General features: G+C 38.8%; 1 long non-coding RNA gene across 1 annotated transcript in view; it reads left to right on the forward strand.

The window, feature by feature from the left end:
• Nucleotides 1–17,424, forward strand: part of LOC309571370 — a 99,169-nt gene that overhangs the window by 53,271 nt on the left and 28,474 nt on the right. Inside the window, exon 4 of the long non-coding RNA XR_014226304.1 lies at nt 9,366–9,428. This is a non-coding gene — a long non-coding RNA (uncharacterized lncRNA). The remainder of the gene's footprint in view (nt 1–9,365; nt 9,429–17,424) is intronic.

Raw genomic sequence — 17,424 nt, forward strand, 5'->3', positions numbered from 1 at the left:
TATGAAGTGTTAATTTCTTAAATATGAAAGTACTTTAAAATCTAGATTTGAGGGTTTGTGCTGTTTGGGGCGAGATTACTTTGCAGAATCAAGAATTCACAGAAGGGAAATTGAAAAGTGCTATATTGAAAACTGTTATAATCGTTCTTACTTCAAAACTACTTGATCCTTTGGTCTGCTGAATCAAAAACACACCTTGCAGAGAACTATAATGCACAAGTTCTTTCTTTAAACTAAGATTTATGACCTGATCAGGGTTTTTAAGGCTAATAGAACTCAACCTGCTGGGAATGTAACCCAGCAAAGTACATGCACAGGTCCCATATTATTTTGTAATTAAAATAAGAAAATGTGTAGGATATTCCTGGACACATGTACATATATATCTACCAGCAAAACATTCTGATGTTTTGGAAGGTACTGTCCAGAACTGTAGGAATATAAGGACCTAAAGACGCATGCAATTTCCATCCGGAACTAGTTATGTTTCAAAAATTTGTATTTTCTCTTTCTGCCAATGTACTCTGCCATATTGAGGTGTAAGACTGTGTCATCTATAGCAGTCAGGGGATAGGTGACACACAGTTTGTGTTCCACTTTTGGTTCAAGGCAGCTAAGCAAAATGCTCCTCTTAAATAACATTAACAATAAGATTTTTAGGTGTAAGCAGCCAGGATTCATACATGTTCATATGGGAAAAGTATGAAGTAAAAAGAAACCCAACTCTTTATCACTGATTGATAAATCAATGGTACAAAGAATGCCTCTCTGACATCCTTTCTACTACTGGTCTGTATTCAGGTCAAGAATGAGTCCTAGTCCTAAGTGGCCCTGGGGGACACTTGCTACCTAAGTTGCCAGGCAGTAGGGAGCAAGAAGTCATCTGGGCTTTCTGCTGAGTTTCATCTCTGCAATCCCAGGCCCCTGATGATTTTTCCTTCTGAAGCTTGGGAGAGGATTGTTGTGATGGCATTCTCTGCACATGGGTGGGAACTCAACAAAGCATTGCTGCAGTTTTTGAAGGGGATCATTGGGATGGGACTTACACCGGGACAGGTTTAGGCATGCTGCTAAATCAGGAATCAGCAAAAGTTTCTGGTTTCCATTCTGGCTATATGTGTCCTTGTTTTGAAGAGATGTTAGGAAAAGAAGCAGACATTGCTTTGTTTATCACAAGTAGAAGGCTGTCAGGAGTTTTTGTTTGCCTTCTTTACTAGCTGATTTGCTATGTGCACTGTCCTCCTACTCTAATGACCAGGAACTATACCAAGGTATCTTCAGATTTCAATTTTCAAAGGTAGTGGTCAAGTTGCTGTAAACCCTGTGGGTGGCATTTAGAAATTATCTAATTCAAGATAGTACTTATGACTCAGTGAGGTGTACTTAACACTGAGCAATGTCAGGTATTCTGTGATCAGTACAGCAACGCTGCTTCGGAAAACAAGTTACTTTTTGGTTCCTTTGGCTCTAGAACTGGTAAAAACATTTAACTGTCACGCTACCTAGGAATTTTGAGGAGTGATGTGCTAAAAGCTTTTAAATTTAGGCAACAAAAAGATGTTTCAGATTATTTCACCCACTGAATGGTGATGACAATGCTCAGTCATATTTGCACTTAGACCCAGAAGACACAAACAAGGTAAAGAGAATATAAGAAGTGTTTTTCTACATCTAAGATTGGGTGTATGTGAGAGGATTGAATGTTTTACCTCTTGCTGTGAACTGACATGATGTTTCTGGAGTGACAGTAGTGAAATAAACTGCAGCTGAAACAAGTATGTTGAAGGAATTATCTGTGGCAAAGATCTTCCTAGCATCAGGTTTGGTTTGATAGAACACCATGGCATTTTTATCTGAGTCACTGTGTGGGTGCTTGTGGAGAAAGGGCCATATTTCTTTGTGCCTGAATTATCACCTGTAGAAGGCTAAGTTATTTTAAGAGATGGTGAGTAGCAATAGAGCCTGGCTTTTGCTCAGGCCTTGCTATGAACTCGTCTCCAAACCACTTCTCCTGCAGCCATGCTGTTTATTCTACCATAACTGTGCTTCCCTCTGAAGAAGAGAAGGGTGTCTCCTGTTTGCTCCTGGTACTTTCTTTATACCATGCAAGAGTTACTGGAAAAGGCTCACCTGAATTTTCAGTGTTGCAGTGGCTAAGCCCACTTTACACCCCCCAAGTTGCCTTAAAAGTGGTCTCTCCTTACAACACAGTGCAAGAAAGTTCTCCCTTTGTCCAGATTCTGCTGGTCACTGGCCCTCTCCCCCTCCCATCCCTTTTCCCATTGGCCCCTGTTATGTCATTCAACCTTAGCCCTCAGACTATTGGTTTTGGATGCTCTGCCCACCTTTGGGAGTTGTGGGGATAAAACGGGCGTGGGCTTTCTGTTTGGTTTTTCTTTCTTGCCGCTGTTCCCTTTGGGGTGTTGCCATGAAACGCCTCAGAACTGCATGTAGAGAACCCCTCTTGCCTCTCTGTCTCCAGTTCGTGCACAGACTGTCTGTGTGTGTGAGCAGCTGTTCACGACCACACGCGAAGGTGAGATTGTGTGCGCGTAGGTGCCAGGAGAGTGCTGCCTGAGTGTGTCCATGAGGGACCCTGTAGGGACAAACGCAGCATCGATCCACCGAAGCCCTCTTCCATACTTCAGTAGCGGTTTAGTTTCATTTTATTTGTACCCTTTGTTATTTATGAATATCTGCACACTTAAGGGAAGAGCTAGTCTTAAAAAATCCATGAACAAGGCTTTTCTTGCATGAACAAGAGCATTGGGTGAGCATTATTCAGTTTTCTATTGCGATGTATTCCTAAAGGCTTTCTTAATCCCATAGCAAAGCAGAAAGAAGGTTGTGAAGATCTGGCACCCAGCCATACAGCCAAAGGCCAAAAGTTAAATAAGTTTCAAATAACACAATGAAAAGTTTACAGAAGGAGTTTAAAACAAGATGGTTCATGGAAATTTCAGAAAGGGGAAAATTACACTTAAATTTAAGAGGAATGACATATTTGGCTCTTACCACAGAGCATCTTGCTTAAGTCTCTTAATTTGGTGCTGTTAACCTTAAGGCAGAAAAAAACAGAAGGCATAGTGCCATTTGGGGATAAAATTAAAGTAGCAAGCAGATGATAACTTTTAATTTGCATGCATTTTACAAATAATCTTTGTCACCTCTATATACTAGGGCCTTTGAGAATGTGATCTGTGGGGCAAGACCATTTAGTTCTAAAGTGTTACGCCGTGCAATATAGTATGTTAAAGTTATCCAGAAATGTGCAATACATCCAGCACTTGCATATCCTCTTCATTTTGTGTGTGTTTCAACTTTTAACTTGTAGTTTTAAAGTTTTTAACTTGCTAGGTTTGGTTTCATGTTCAAGAATAGCCATGTAAAAGAGCAGAGATTCCCTTCATCTCTCGCCCTTTACACCGGCACAGTTGTGTTTCTTTCCCATTCTCTCTCAGATTTTCCCACAGAAACAACTTTTTGGTTCCCTTTGTGTTGCCCTTGCATTAGTTCATAGGCTAAGGACTCTGAGGCTCATCTGCATCTCTAATTGTTGTCAGGCACTTATGCAAGTGGTATTTTAACAGCTTTTTAACATCCTTCTTGAATATTGGTGAAGTCAGTACTCATTACTGAGGGCTAGCCACATGTTGAAGTGTTTTTCCACACATGGAAAATGAAAAAGACTGTAGGATGCTGTGCCTGTCACCCCTCAAAAGCTGCTGGTCAGATTTGCCCAGCTCAGACTATCTATTATATGTAATTATTTGCAAATTTTCTTCTGAGATCTGAAAGTTAGACCATTCTCTTGTCCTTTTCACATATCACCACTAAATAATAGTAGTAAATTTGAACAGGATATTAATTCATTGTTGTTTAGTTGAAGGTTTCTACTCAATTCTAATGAAATCCTTATTTTTCACTGTGGTGCAAAATGCACCTGGGTATGTGGGTGGTTCCGCTGGAGATGTATTATGGCCTAAACATTTTTATGGTTAATGGTAAAATGTAAGGTGGGATGAACTGAACTTGAGTCCCAGGTTCTCTATTAGAAAAAAAAAAGTAAAACTCTGGTTTGATTTTTGCTATCAATAAGAAAACTACTGAAGTGATATAAATGGAATATCAAGTTTCAGTTTCTACATAATTGTTAATTAAAGATATTTGGCTTTCTGAGTTTTCTGAGTCTGGAGAAATTAATTAAGTTCTAAATAATCTCAAAGATATATTATTAAATCTCAAAGACCTTTATGGAAGAATCCCCTCATTCATCATTCTTATGGCTGAGGGGTAATGACATGCAGAATTTGTTTGTGGTCCTTGGAGGTCAGTGTGCTCCCTATGGTCCAAGTTATGGGTCTTGTGAAAAGTAGCTGGAGTGATAAACAGCATTTCCACTCACTGGCAGGACCTACTCAGCAATCTTTAGCTCACAGGAAAAAGAAAAGGATGTCTGGATTCAAAACCATGCACATGGCATCACACTCTGGAAGACCATTTGAGAGAGTTTACACCATGTCACTGCATCAGAGGGCTTTCCTCCAGCTGATGGCTCTTGAAAACCTCCAAAGATGGAAAAGAGGCAAACTAAGCCATGAACTGATTTTCTGGGGCCATAGCAAGTTTCTCTTCTGACAGACAGCTCCCACCAGTTGACCAGAGTGGGGCTGACCCCATGTACACTGGCTCAGCAGACGTAGCAGGGCCACTTCCTTCCCCTGATGTTGTACCCAGCACCTCCTGCTGACCCCTTGCCACTATTGTACCTTCTCCCCATCCTCTGGGTAGAGGCCGCCCCGAGCGTTCGCCTCCTCCCAGTCACACCGGCCCTCCCAGAAACCCGGGTGCCAGCCTCCAGGATGTGCCAGGAGCAAGGCAGGGTGCGACCTGGGCTGCCAGGCTGCCATTTGCACTGTCCCAGTCCCAGCTGGAGGACAGCCCCAGGACCTCCCTCTGAGGGCTGTGCCTCCATCATAATCATCTTCCTCTACTTCAAAGCCCCCTTTCTCACACTTCCTTCCTTCGGTAATGAACCTTCAATTTCCTCCAGGTAAATAAAATGAAACTGGAAAGAACTGTAAAACAAAACATGAAAGTAGCTGAGCTGGAGAGTTATGGCCTGCAGTGTCCCTGGGAATGGGTTTTCCTGTCCTCCCACTGCAGTTTCTAATCTGTTGTCTCCTACTTTGTTTGCCTTTTCTTCCCAGATTTTAGCTATAAGCTCTCTAGCGTGCAACCTCCTCTTCACAGGAGCATTTGGAAACGTGCTAATAGGTAGAGAGACTCCTCCCAAAGCTCTGTTTTTATTAATGGGAGGATCAGAGAAATTGCCATGTTTTTAACGTTGCTTTTTGCAATAGCTGTTAAAGTTCATGGTGTAGAAACAGTGAGCTCATTTGTTCACAACACAGAGCTCTGAGGTCAATTCTTCTGTATGAGGTTTTCAGGTGCTGGGAGAGCATGTGTTTGTTGCTCAGTAGGTTATGTGGTATTTTCATTTGGAAATGACATTTTACGTGACATTTTACTTTAGAACAATAGCTGGGCAAAATTGAAATTTCAGGTCTGTAGCAAAAGAGTAATGTCTATTACTTAGTCTATATAGTAACTTGTATTATTTATAAATTCTGCCCGACTGCATCTCTTTTCACAAGATCCAGTTTAAATGCGTTTTGAAGAAGGGAGGGTGCTGACTGGTTTCAAATGTGCTGCTTTGCAAACTTGCAGACCAGCTGTCCTACTCACTGGTGAAGATAAGAGGGCTCAGATGAAGGGGTTTGTGCTGCTGGAAACCCAAGCAGTTTTCTCAGGAGACTGCTTTGAGGGAGATTGCAGCAATATTGCAGCCCCACTGTTACTGGTGGGTATTGCCGCACGCATGTATAATTTGTGTTAGATAAAATCAGAAGGTAATAAAAACGGGTAAAAAGAAGGGTTGAGAGATCTGCTATGTAGGGTTTTTCCTTTATTTTTCTTTTTTTTTCTTAGGGAGAAAAAAATGTCCAGGGGATGCCACATTAATTTGGGGAGAAGCAAGTGCTGTTTTAAATCAGAAAACTTGTGTTATACCAAGTGCTTTATTTTGGGAACAATTTCAGTGTGTTATGAAGGAAAGTTGCAGACTAGGCATGTTTACTAGACCTTTAATTGCTACATTTAGGAGAAAGGAGCTTTTTTTTTCTTCTACCCTCCCCCCTCCCCTTTTTAACGACAAGAAGCCAGAGTTTGCTGTGCAAATGAAGCAGGCTTTGCAAGAATCAGATTCACTTTGGACGATTCTCCACATTCCTCGTCATCATTACATTAGGCAGCACAATTCCATCTCTGGTTGATGGGCAGAAAAAGTGGGCAGCCTGCCAGGTAGACGTTTCCATGGCTCCCAACCCCCAAAGGTGATGCGTTTTTCAGCTAATTCAATGAAGAGTGGGCTGAACTTTGGGTATAAACTAGACAATAGCTGCCTTCGCAGTATCAGCAGAATGGTTTATGGGAATGCGCTCCACATTTGGCAGAGCGTCATGTGACCTTACGGCTGAGATTTTGTGATGGTGCCAACGGAGACTTGGAAAGCGGTGCCCGTTCTGACTTTTTTCCTCTTTTCTTACATGGCTCAGAAAATGGTGGATCTTAATACTTGACTTTAGCCAGACTCAGCAAGCGATTGAGCTTTGAAGCACAACTTTGCCTTTATTCTGGCTTTTTTGGCACACCACCAGGAGGCTGTCCCTTTCACGCCTGATAAATTCTGCTTCTTATCTCCAGATAGAAAAAAGAAAGAAAGAAAATATAAGCAGAATAATTATACTTCATAACTGCATTTTAGAACTACACGTTTTATTTTTTTATTGGCAATGTGTAGTTTAGAACAGCCCTCCTGAGTGTCTGAAGGATAAAAGTTTTATTTTTTTTAATTTTCTGGGCGTTTTTTCGTTGTTTTTTTTTTTTCCTTCCTCCTGTTTAATGAACAGGCGTTTGAACTGGGCAAGCGGGGCGACAGCATTGAACATGAGATCATTGCAGCCTAGTGTAGCAAACTGGCACCCTGCCTTTTCACCCCTTTGCTCCGGCACATTTGTGCAATCCCCGTTTATAAAACCGGCACAGGGGTGAGGTGAATTTTCTGGTCTCTCCCCACCTCTTGTCCTGGGCAGGCAGTTGCGGCAAGGATTGGTGCAGCTTTTGCGCAGTGCTTTGTGCCTGGAATTCCGAGAAGAGCGAGCGAGAGAGAAGACAGGCATCCTGGTCTTCTTCCGAGAAATAACAGGAGCCCTAAGAAGAAGAAGCAAATCTGAGTTTGTCCTACATACAAGAGTACAGAAAAAAAAAGTGACTCTCCTGCTTCCAAAAAAAAAAAATCTGGCATGTTTCACTACAGAGGCATCAGGACGTGTTAGAGCTTCTTAAAACAGTGTAACAAAATGAGCATGGGAGATTGTTTCTTTAAGTAAAAAAAAAAAAAAAAGAAAACAGAAAGATGGAATTAATTTTTTTGTTTGTTTGCTTTTTTTTTTCACTATTGCTCACATAGCAGTATTTGGCACTGGGTGAACACGTACCTTTCATATCAGGTATAGCTTCTGTTTCTTTTTTTCTTCTTTTTCTTTTTTTTAAGCCGTTTTAAACATGTTGTTTTGCAACTGAGTTCTTGTGTATTAATTTTAACGTAGTCATCTCTTCACACTTTTTAAAACTAACTTTTGGGGGTGTGTTTGATCTAATGCTGCTAAAAATAGAAAGTAAACAAAAAATCGAGGGTCTATAGAAATAAATGGTTAGGCACATTTTGTCTTAGCTAAGCACTGGAGTTATGCAAAGACCTTAATGTTACATTTACTCAGTCTAAGCTTTGGTTATCTCTAAGAAAGTTGTGGGTATTTAGATCTGGTTGCTAAGGAAATTAAATTCTTTTTTTACAGTGTGACTCATGCTTTCAGTTTTTAAAGAGGAGAAGTGAAAAAAAACCGTGTTAAGCTGCAGAAAAGGATCGTTCTTGTAGCCTGTATATTAAAGTTGTTACTGAGTTAATTCATATATGAGTTCCTTACAGTTTGTATCTAAATCCATTACAAAGAAATCAGTGTGATAAACACTGGAATAAAAGGCACATTATTGGGACATTCATGAAGCACGCCTGGTTTGCAGCCAGTAACAGTAACTATTTTAAGATATTTGGAAAAGCAGCACTTGTCCAGGAATAGCTGAAAACAGTATTTAAGATACCCATTCAGGATGTTTGTGATAAGTGCATGTACAGTTAAAGTAAGTTTTGAGCATATGATGATTTAGTACTGCCTTTTTCTTAAGGCGCTTCTCTGTCTGTTGTAACATATTCCTAGGCAATTAGAAGAGTGTGTAACAAAATTCATTCTGACTGACAGATTTTGAAAAGCTTGGCCAAATCGGTGTTTTATGTAGTTTGTTTTTGGTTTTTTTTTAATATTTTCCTAGTCTTTTTAATTTATGGTAAAAATACAGATGTCCTCGTCTAGAAATTACTTTGAAAGTCCAGTGTCTCTATCATCAGAAACTCTTACATTTGTTTGGATTTTTCCAAAATGTTCATTATATGTGTATGTCTAATAAAAAGCTTTATAAATATGACTTTACGAACTAGAATTGTTTTAAGATGTTCTCTACCTTTTATACATTACTGATAAGAGAGTAGTTTCTAAGAGTCTATGCAAATTTTGCTACTTTATATTTTTGTTGTTCTGCAATGAATTCTGGGAAACTGCTGAATGAAGACCTTATATATATGACACATACACCTCCATATACCCATTTTGTGCCAGAAAGTGTTTCTTATATTTATGACGATACTGCCCTCCCCAATAGTTTGTTTGAATAGTTTTGTTTGTCATTCATACCTAAGCCTGTTGAGAAATCAAGGCTTGCATTAGTTTAAAATAGCATTTAAAATTTCTCTATCTGGTCAGACTAATCACTTTTTTTTTTTTGCCCATAAATTTTTTGCAAATGTTTCTTGATTTAAGTCACTTCGTTTATCCCCGTGTTTTTCTGAAGTTCCGTACCAAATTACCTCATTGTGTTCACTGCTTGATAAAAAATACTCCCTTTTGTTATGTTTGCCCCCTCTCTCCTGAAATTCCTAATAGAAATTAAGTATTTGTAGGTTGAAAAAAGGCTAGAAAATAGTAAAAGAAAGAGTCCCTTTGCCAAAGCATGCTTGTTCACAGCATGTCTTCCCATGGCCCTGAGGAGGGGCGTCAGCAGTGTCGGGTTTATATATTAAAAGCATAATTACTAATTTTGTGTATGTTTCATGTTCAGAAAACACTCACATAAAACAGATATTTCAAAATCTTTCTCACTGTTTTTTGGTTTTGTTTCTTTTATTTTAGTGAAAGAAAAATTAAAATGAAAAAGGAAAATGAAGAAGTTAATTATACCAGAATTCAGCGAAGGTAATACAGTGATCTTAAATACTTTTTTTTTTGTTATACAATAAAGCTATTGCCAAGAAGATGAAACAGTTTAACTTCAAACAAAAAAAATATTTCCTTAAGACAGACTACAAATATAATTTCAGAGATATGTATTAAACTTTTTAAATCATTACTTGGTGCTGGGAATGTTGCAGTTTGTGTACCTGTAGACACATAAAGCTGAAGCTTTATACTGTATGTTTACATGAAGCTTAAGAATTAACTGAAAAATCAAAACGTAATTTGTTCTTTGGTTATGCCTAGCAAATATATAAGATATATCATATATCTAAGGCATATATGTATAGTATACTAGTATACTCATATTACTAGTACATTTGTAGTACGTATATATACTTGTTACTATGTAACTATGATGCAGTGACCAATTATTTTTCAAATGTGGAATATATCTTCTATTCACAAAAAGAAAAAAGAAAGAAAATTGGTAATGGAATTTTATAGCACTTATTACAATCATTTAATAAGTTGTATATGCAGTCTGCATATTTATTTCTGATACTAGGATAGCTATTGTAGTTTGAGGGCTTGTCTCTACATACTCTCTTCAGTGTCAGCAGAAAGTAGTTATAAAAATATCATTCCTTCTGAATGCTGAAGTGTTGCATATAATGTAAAAGCAGGTTTAAAAGAGACTTTTCTAGAAAATAAATTAAAGTTATTTTAAAATGCAAGAGGGTGTGAACATGCAAGATTTAATCCACTAAATTAAAAAAGAAAAGGGAAGGAAAAGGTAATTCACTAATGCTCAGTTGTCATTACTGAACCAGAAATACATGTTCAAGTCTGAAAGAAAATGAAGCCTTGCCCTGATGAAAAAACTTTGCTACTGACAAACATTTATGCTCTTGAAAGGTGTTTTGCCCAACTGACAATGGCAGAATTAGGACTATGGTGGGAGCTAGTGGAAGAAAGGCATTAAAATTTTGTTCAGACACAGATTTCAGTAACCTGCTCAAATCAAAATACCCCTTTCTATACTGCCTGGTTTTAAAATGATACCTGCATCTCCTGGCTGTATTTTACAAATGCCTTTGCAGTTATAGTGTTGCAAGTTATTCTGACGTGTCGGGTGTTGTGCTTAAAGGTGCAGTGTTTATCAGTGCTCTTGGTTAGAGTATGAAAGTTATAAAACTGTGTCTGTGTGTCACCTTTCTGAATTACTGGGTTATGCCCCAAAGGAGTTGTTTTCTGTCTGTTGTGTAGGATACCCTATTCTCAGTGTGGGATAATTTTTATTGGATTGCTTGCCGGTCACAAGAAGGATGAGTTTGTTGTAGGTGTTAACCCTGAAGTTTTGCAAGATTGCATTTCCACTTGCATTCTTATTTCTAGGGAATTGCATTGATGGGAGGGCTAGTGAATAAAATAGACAAATTAACTTCTTTGCTTTGATTAGTCACTGTTGTTTAATCAACAAGTTATTGTCAAGCAGTACTTTAGCTGTGGTGTAACATGAGGAAATAGCTACGCAGTTTTCACAATGCTGTATGGGAGCGGCACTCAACTCTGCCTCATTGCCTCTTGGATTTGGTGGGGTGGATTTTATTTTGAGTTGTAGTACATGATATGAGCTCAGACACAAAGGAAAACCTGTATTGTTCACTTCTGTGTGATGTCCAGTTATTGATTCTAGTCGAGCACACCATAGTCAGATGCAAGCTGGGAGTTGAGAGTTCATAAGTAAGGCAAAGAGCACACAAAAGGACATTAGATCCTGCTGAAGACAAAAAAAATCTTTTGCCATTAATCTGTTAGAAAAAAAAAATCTTCCATTTTCAAAAAGAAACTAGTCACAAATCTTTGGCTTGTTTGTTGCCCCCACCATTTATGCAGTTAAGCTTCGAGGAGTTAAGCAACCTTCTTTGCAATAGATGGTAATGTTTTCGCTCTGGAGTACTCGTTCTCACATCACATTGTATGTTTGTTTGTTTAAAGTCTTCTGCACTCCCTGTAAAAGGAAAATCCTAACCAGCGATGCCAATTGGCATAAACCCGTAGATCCGATCTTGTGTTGAAACGCACTGCACAAGCTCGCTTCTATGGGTCTGTGTCAGTGTGGTGATCTGGCAAAACTTCATGCAGCACCCACTGCAGTGGTGTTTGACAACAAGCCCAAATGACTGTACAAAACAATGTACTGATTTTGGAATGCTTCTCTTGTCCATTGCCTTCCGACTTGATTAAGGGATTTGTTTTCTATAGGTTTCTTTAAGCATCTTTGTCTTAATATCTTCTTAAAATTCAGCAAGAGGTGTGAGGGAATTGTAGGCATTTCCAATGAGGGAGTGTAGGGTATAGAATTTCCTGGCCTCATTAAATATGCCATTCCCTGGTATTACACTCAAAAAGAAATAAGGTATTTATATTTTATTCTTATGGTAAAATAAGACCAAGTACTCATTTCTTTCCAGAAATGTTCTGGGCTGGCATCATCCCTATCAAATATGTATGTATATATATATGCACACAACACACATATATATCTTTATACGTATGTCAACAGGATAGAACAGAAGTTCTACCTCTGCAGTAGAAAAATCTATCTAAGAATATGCCTTATTGTCTGAAAAGAGGGGAATAACTGCAGTTGAAAGCCTACCCCCATGGGAAATATGTAGGCCAGTGGCTGCTGTCACATTTCAAAGAAAGGCTGAAGAAATGAAGAAGACTTTATGGTCACCGTTGGAAGCTGTGTGTATCCGGGTTGAGGTAGTAGGTTGTATGGTTTAGAGTTACACCCTGGGAGTTAACTGTACAACCTTCTAGCTTTCCTTGGAGCACACTTGAGCCATCGAGGAATTCATCACCACTTTAATCTGATCAGGGAAATATGCAAAAAGGTATTGTTTCATGGCTGTACATAATGATCACTCTGAGGCTTTATTGATGTTGAAATAGTCCTGATGACTTGATTATTTCATTTAAATCCTGTATGAACAATGCTGACACGTTGCCTTAATGGACTGTGACTATGTACTGCAGACACTTAAGGAAAGAATTATGATTATTTTAATTCCATTAACAGGAAAGCTTTAAAAGTTACTTTGGTTTATAAACTCAGGAAAATACCAAGTATTTAATGCTTTTTTCTTTCTTCAGGGAATAGCTTATCCTATGCAGTTGATTTTTGTTGCTGGCATTATATAGGTCTATATTTTTTGAAAAGGAAAAGAACAATTTTATTTGTCCTTAAAATACTTTCCAGAAAATATTTCATGCTGCTGTTTGGGTAGCAGTGGCAATGTCACAAGTTGATCCTGGTCTTCCCTGGATTTATGATATTATTTCTTTGTGCCTGAACAACTCAGTGTTATGAGCACAGATCCAAATGACATGCAGGCCCACCTCTGTTCCCACCTTCCTGTGATTCACTCACTCAGCCCAGCACCACTCAGGTCTCAGCACCTGTGTCCTTACACAGCATGTCAGGCTGAACCTGACCCACGATGCCCTTGTCTTTTTTGATCCTTGATTCATCTTTCTAACACAGCAAGACCTGGAGAAGTCACATTCCCTGTGCGAATGGTTTCCAAAGCACTGGAAACTGCCTCCAGTGTCAGGTCCCAGCACTGGGTGCCTCCACCCATGTAGGATGGGTGCCATAGACAAGATTATCCCTCCTCAACCCTGGTGTTCTCTGTATGTCTGCGTGGTTGTTTTTTTTTTTTTTTTTCCCTTTTTTTTTTAAAGGCAATACCAGAATGCACCAAGGCAAAAAAAAAAAGAAAAAAGTGTCTTTGATCCCCATCTCACTATGGAGACCAAGTCGGGCTTGTGGAGTTTTATGCCCTAATTTGTGTGACCCCATTTCAATCTGGTTTGCAGTCTTCCTCATCCAGACTGGAAAAACAAAGAAATCCCTTAATATGTACATCCCATGATCAAGTATCCTAACAAAAAAAGAAAAATAGAGTGAGCTATGAAGCAAGAGAGAAAAGAACTGTGCCTGTATATTCACCATGATTTTTTAAGAGAGGGCTACTTCTGGAACTGACCTCAAAGACGAGGCCTCCCCAGTGAGATGGAACACACATTACTGCCAAAGTCAGAGCATCTGGACCAGACAGTGATGCTCATTCCAAAATAGTTGGGAAAAACTGATACTTTTTCCACATACTTTTCCATAAAAAGTGAAAAGGAGTATTAATTTCAAAAATAATAGTTTATCATTAAAGACAGCCATAGGGATAATTTTGCTGGAAAGCAATTTCAGTTTGTTGCTAAAGCAAAAGAGAGGAGCAATGCCCCTGTGGTGCTGTGGTCAGGGGCAGATCTGACTCCTACGGGATGAGGAGAGGGTGAAATGTGGCTGTTCCACATAGGGATGAGGGCTCTGCTCCTGGAGCTCCCAAATTACCAGCAAAGAGTTCTTTCTTCTGGGTATTTTGAAGCCATGAATTTCTGACTTTACTTTTATTGGAGGTGAACATAACAAGATGTCTGATATTTCCAATGTTTAGTTGTTTTATGTTTTGCATCAGCAAGGACAGTTAAGAATGTTTATTTTAAGTGGATTGAAGGCTGAAGGTGTTTTGGTTGTTGTTTTCTTTCCATGTCTGTCTATTCAAAAAACCACTTGCTCACAGGTCCCTATGTTTGTTTCCTATCAGTTTAAGGTTTACCTGAACCCTTTCCTAGACAAGGAATCACAGGAGGAGATGAAAATTGATTTAGTTTGCCTTTATAACAGCACTTATTTTCAGTGATTAAGGATTGTGATAGGAAATTGATAAAGAGGATCTGCCTGAGGGGTGGATCCAGACTGAATTTTCAGCCTGTCTTACAGTATATGGGACAGAGGGGAGATGAGGTTGAGTGAATCAGAATTGCTCCAAGCTGATGGAAAACACTTAAGGGAGCAGTGGCTAAATGGGAGGATAGAGGGGAGACCTCCATCAACCAGTGAAGCCTAACAGGGACTACTCACAATCTGAGTAAAAACTGCAGTGTCCTCTGTGGATTCAAAAAGGGTCTGGTCACCAGTACATTTTCTTTTGCTATTTTAATTTTTTTCTTTTGTAGTTTACGTTCACTGGAAAGAAACATTGTAATTGCTGGTTTCTGCCAGCAGAGCAACAGGTGTTCAATCCTTTTATATTAATTCTTCAATTAGTTGCAAAATAAGGGGAATTGTTTATACAAAGCTGAACTGAATAGAAATGACTGATGCAGAAAATGTGGGAATGTTTCATCTGTCCTTCAAAGGCATGATAAATTTTTAATTCTATCACGCCTAGTTGCAGGTTGCTATGCAAATTTTCATTGCAGCATCACCAGCTTTAATGAATATACATTTTCTCTATTTCTTTCTCTGTTCTTTAATTTAGGTTTCTGCCCTGTAATGTGCAATACATTGTTTTGGTAAGAGTTATCAAGTTACAAGCAAAAATGAATGAGACTGTGAGGTAATTTTGAAGCGGATTAAGGTAGAGAATGAAAAACAAAGGGGGAAAAAAAGCTCTATTAAGAACAGCTGGATGGAGTTAGGTCTTTTGTGATTTCATTTTAAAGTCATAGAACATATTGTCTGTTTTAGGTGAAGTCTGGTAGTTTTTATCTTTGCAGTGTGGTTGGAATACAAGTGTGTCTCCTAGACTCAGTGCTACACTGATGCGATGCTTCTGTAGGAAATAAATGCACTATGTGACATGGCTAAATGTGGATGTGTTCCAACCTAGGGCCCATCTGAGAGTGCTTATTCCTGTAAGTAAGGCAGAGCATCGTCATTCTTGTGCCTTTACTTTGCTTCTTGCATTTGGAGGAAATCTCCATTAAGATATTCAGGGAAAATCTTGAGGTTCTATGGATAGGCAACTTCCAGTGGTTCTTTTGGGAGACAGGTCCTCAGTGTTTCAAAACTTTGGTCCTAAAGAAAAACTGCAGAGGCTCTGACCCAGCACCCTTTAGCTTGCCACAATTTCCTTGGTAAAGATTAAGTCTGATCCAAGATTAGCCCTGGTTCCCAACAAAGGAATTACAGCAAGGAAAAACCCACTGCAGTACCACGTCCTGCCTGTCTTAAGAGCTAAGTCACTTCAGAGAGCTGGGGAGAATTTGTATTTCCTTCTGCAGCCCACAGTGTCTTTGTCCAGAGGCACATCCAAAGAAAACAGAGTTAAAAGGAGATTTATGAGTTAACAGCCATGATTTGGAAGCACTAACAGAACTTGGGTATTTTGAGTGCGGCCATTTTGGGACCTTTCCCTGTTCCAAAGCTGCCACTAATCCAGTTTACCTGAGGAAGTAAAGTAAGTTATTAGTAGTTTTGTGCTGTTGAAATAGCACAGAGTAGTCAAAAACATATGAGCAAATTTCTGGTTTTGTTATTCTACTCAGCAAAAGAAAATGCTGAGTTTCACTTGATCTCATCTGTTTAACTTCCTTGTCTTCAAAACAGTTGAAGTTCTTCAGAGATTTTTAGGTAAAGAATGTGTTAAAATCCTTAAAAGCAATCCCAGAAAAGGTTTTGCTTGCAAATCTGTCCCTAAAACATGACAAAAAGCCTTTAGTAACCTCCAAAACTTGTTTATTGAAACTCTTCAGCAAGACCTGGGATAGGTTGCCTAACTGATAAAGTTGGAATAGAAGTGCACTTGAAATTTTTCAAATTTTTTGGATGTGGTTTCATGTGACATTCATTTATATATTAAGAGCAGCTTCTGGTATTTTTAATAAAACTAACATTAAATACATCTGGCAGTCCCTGCTTAAATGTGGGTATTGCTTTTACAGCACAGTTAAATACAAGTTTGAAAAGCTAGTACTTTTGTATTACACAGTACAGAAGAATGAAATTGTTCCAGCTTTGTCCATCACAAAGTAAAGATACTTACATCAGAGTGATCTTTTGGTAGAATTTAATTTTGCATAAGGCTTCTGGATATTTCAGTTTTATTTCATTGTAAAATATATAATTTATATGAAAATTTCAGGCAATCTTTGTTGTTTTTTTTTTCCTCCACCTCTTCTTTCACGCCACTTCTAGAAACAGTAAGAGCAAGCCTCATATTGATGAAGTCTTTTCAAGAATACTTGCAAAATCTGAGTAAAAAGTCAAAGATCAGGCCTCTTTTTTTTTTTTTTTTTTTCCTAGGATGACATCCTCATGTTCAGGAATTCCTGTCTCCTTATCTCTTCTTTTACAAATATGATTGGCATGGTATTTGATCTTACAGCAAAATAGGCATGGATCCCTTTTCTCTGTATGGGCTTTGTTGCACCTCCTTTTGAATGGAAAGATCCTCCCCATAAACACCTGTACTTGGAGGTTTTCTGGATAAGGCAGTTGTCTGGCTTGAGTAAGACTGGCTGGGACATACACCAACCCTTGCACCAGGAGCCTCAGCAAAAGAACACAAATACAGAGCAGCTGACTAATCATTTTTCTGAGAGTCACAACAGCCTGGTGTACTGCTTTGCTTTCATAGTTGGGGGAAAAGGGAGTGGTGAACACTTTTATTTTCTTGCATGTTGTTAACATATATATATATATTGTGGTTTTATTGTCTTTATCTGAATGTTATGAGTCACCTCAACTAAACTTTATGTCCATGGTTGAGAGTGATTTATCAGGGTTAATCTGCAGTTTATCTGGGAAATGCAGCTTCCTTCCTTTTACTTTCGGTCTCCACACATTTTTCCACTGGTCCTTTTTTGATTCTTCATTTCCTGACATCATGATAATCCTGGCAATGAATGTAGAATGTTGCAGATATACTAGCAACAGGGATGAATTGGGAATGCCCTGATGGCTGGAGGGAAGAATGGAATTGCTGTCATGTTTCTAACGTTAGCAGAAACCAAAATTTACTCAAAACATATTCTCCATGAGTCCTTTCTGTCATGACCCTTCAGCTTGGGAAGGAGAATAAAGCTGTTACTATCACCTTTGTAGGTCTGCCTTGAGACCATGGGGTTGAATTTGCTCAAACTCTGTGTGATTCTCATTTGT

Source organism: Coloeus monedula (assembly GCF_965178545.1).
Source record: "Coloeus monedula genome assembly, chromosome: 3".
Classification (NCBI taxonomy): domain Eukaryota; kingdom Metazoa; phylum Chordata; class Aves; order Passeriformes; family Corvidae; genus Coloeus; species Coloeus monedula.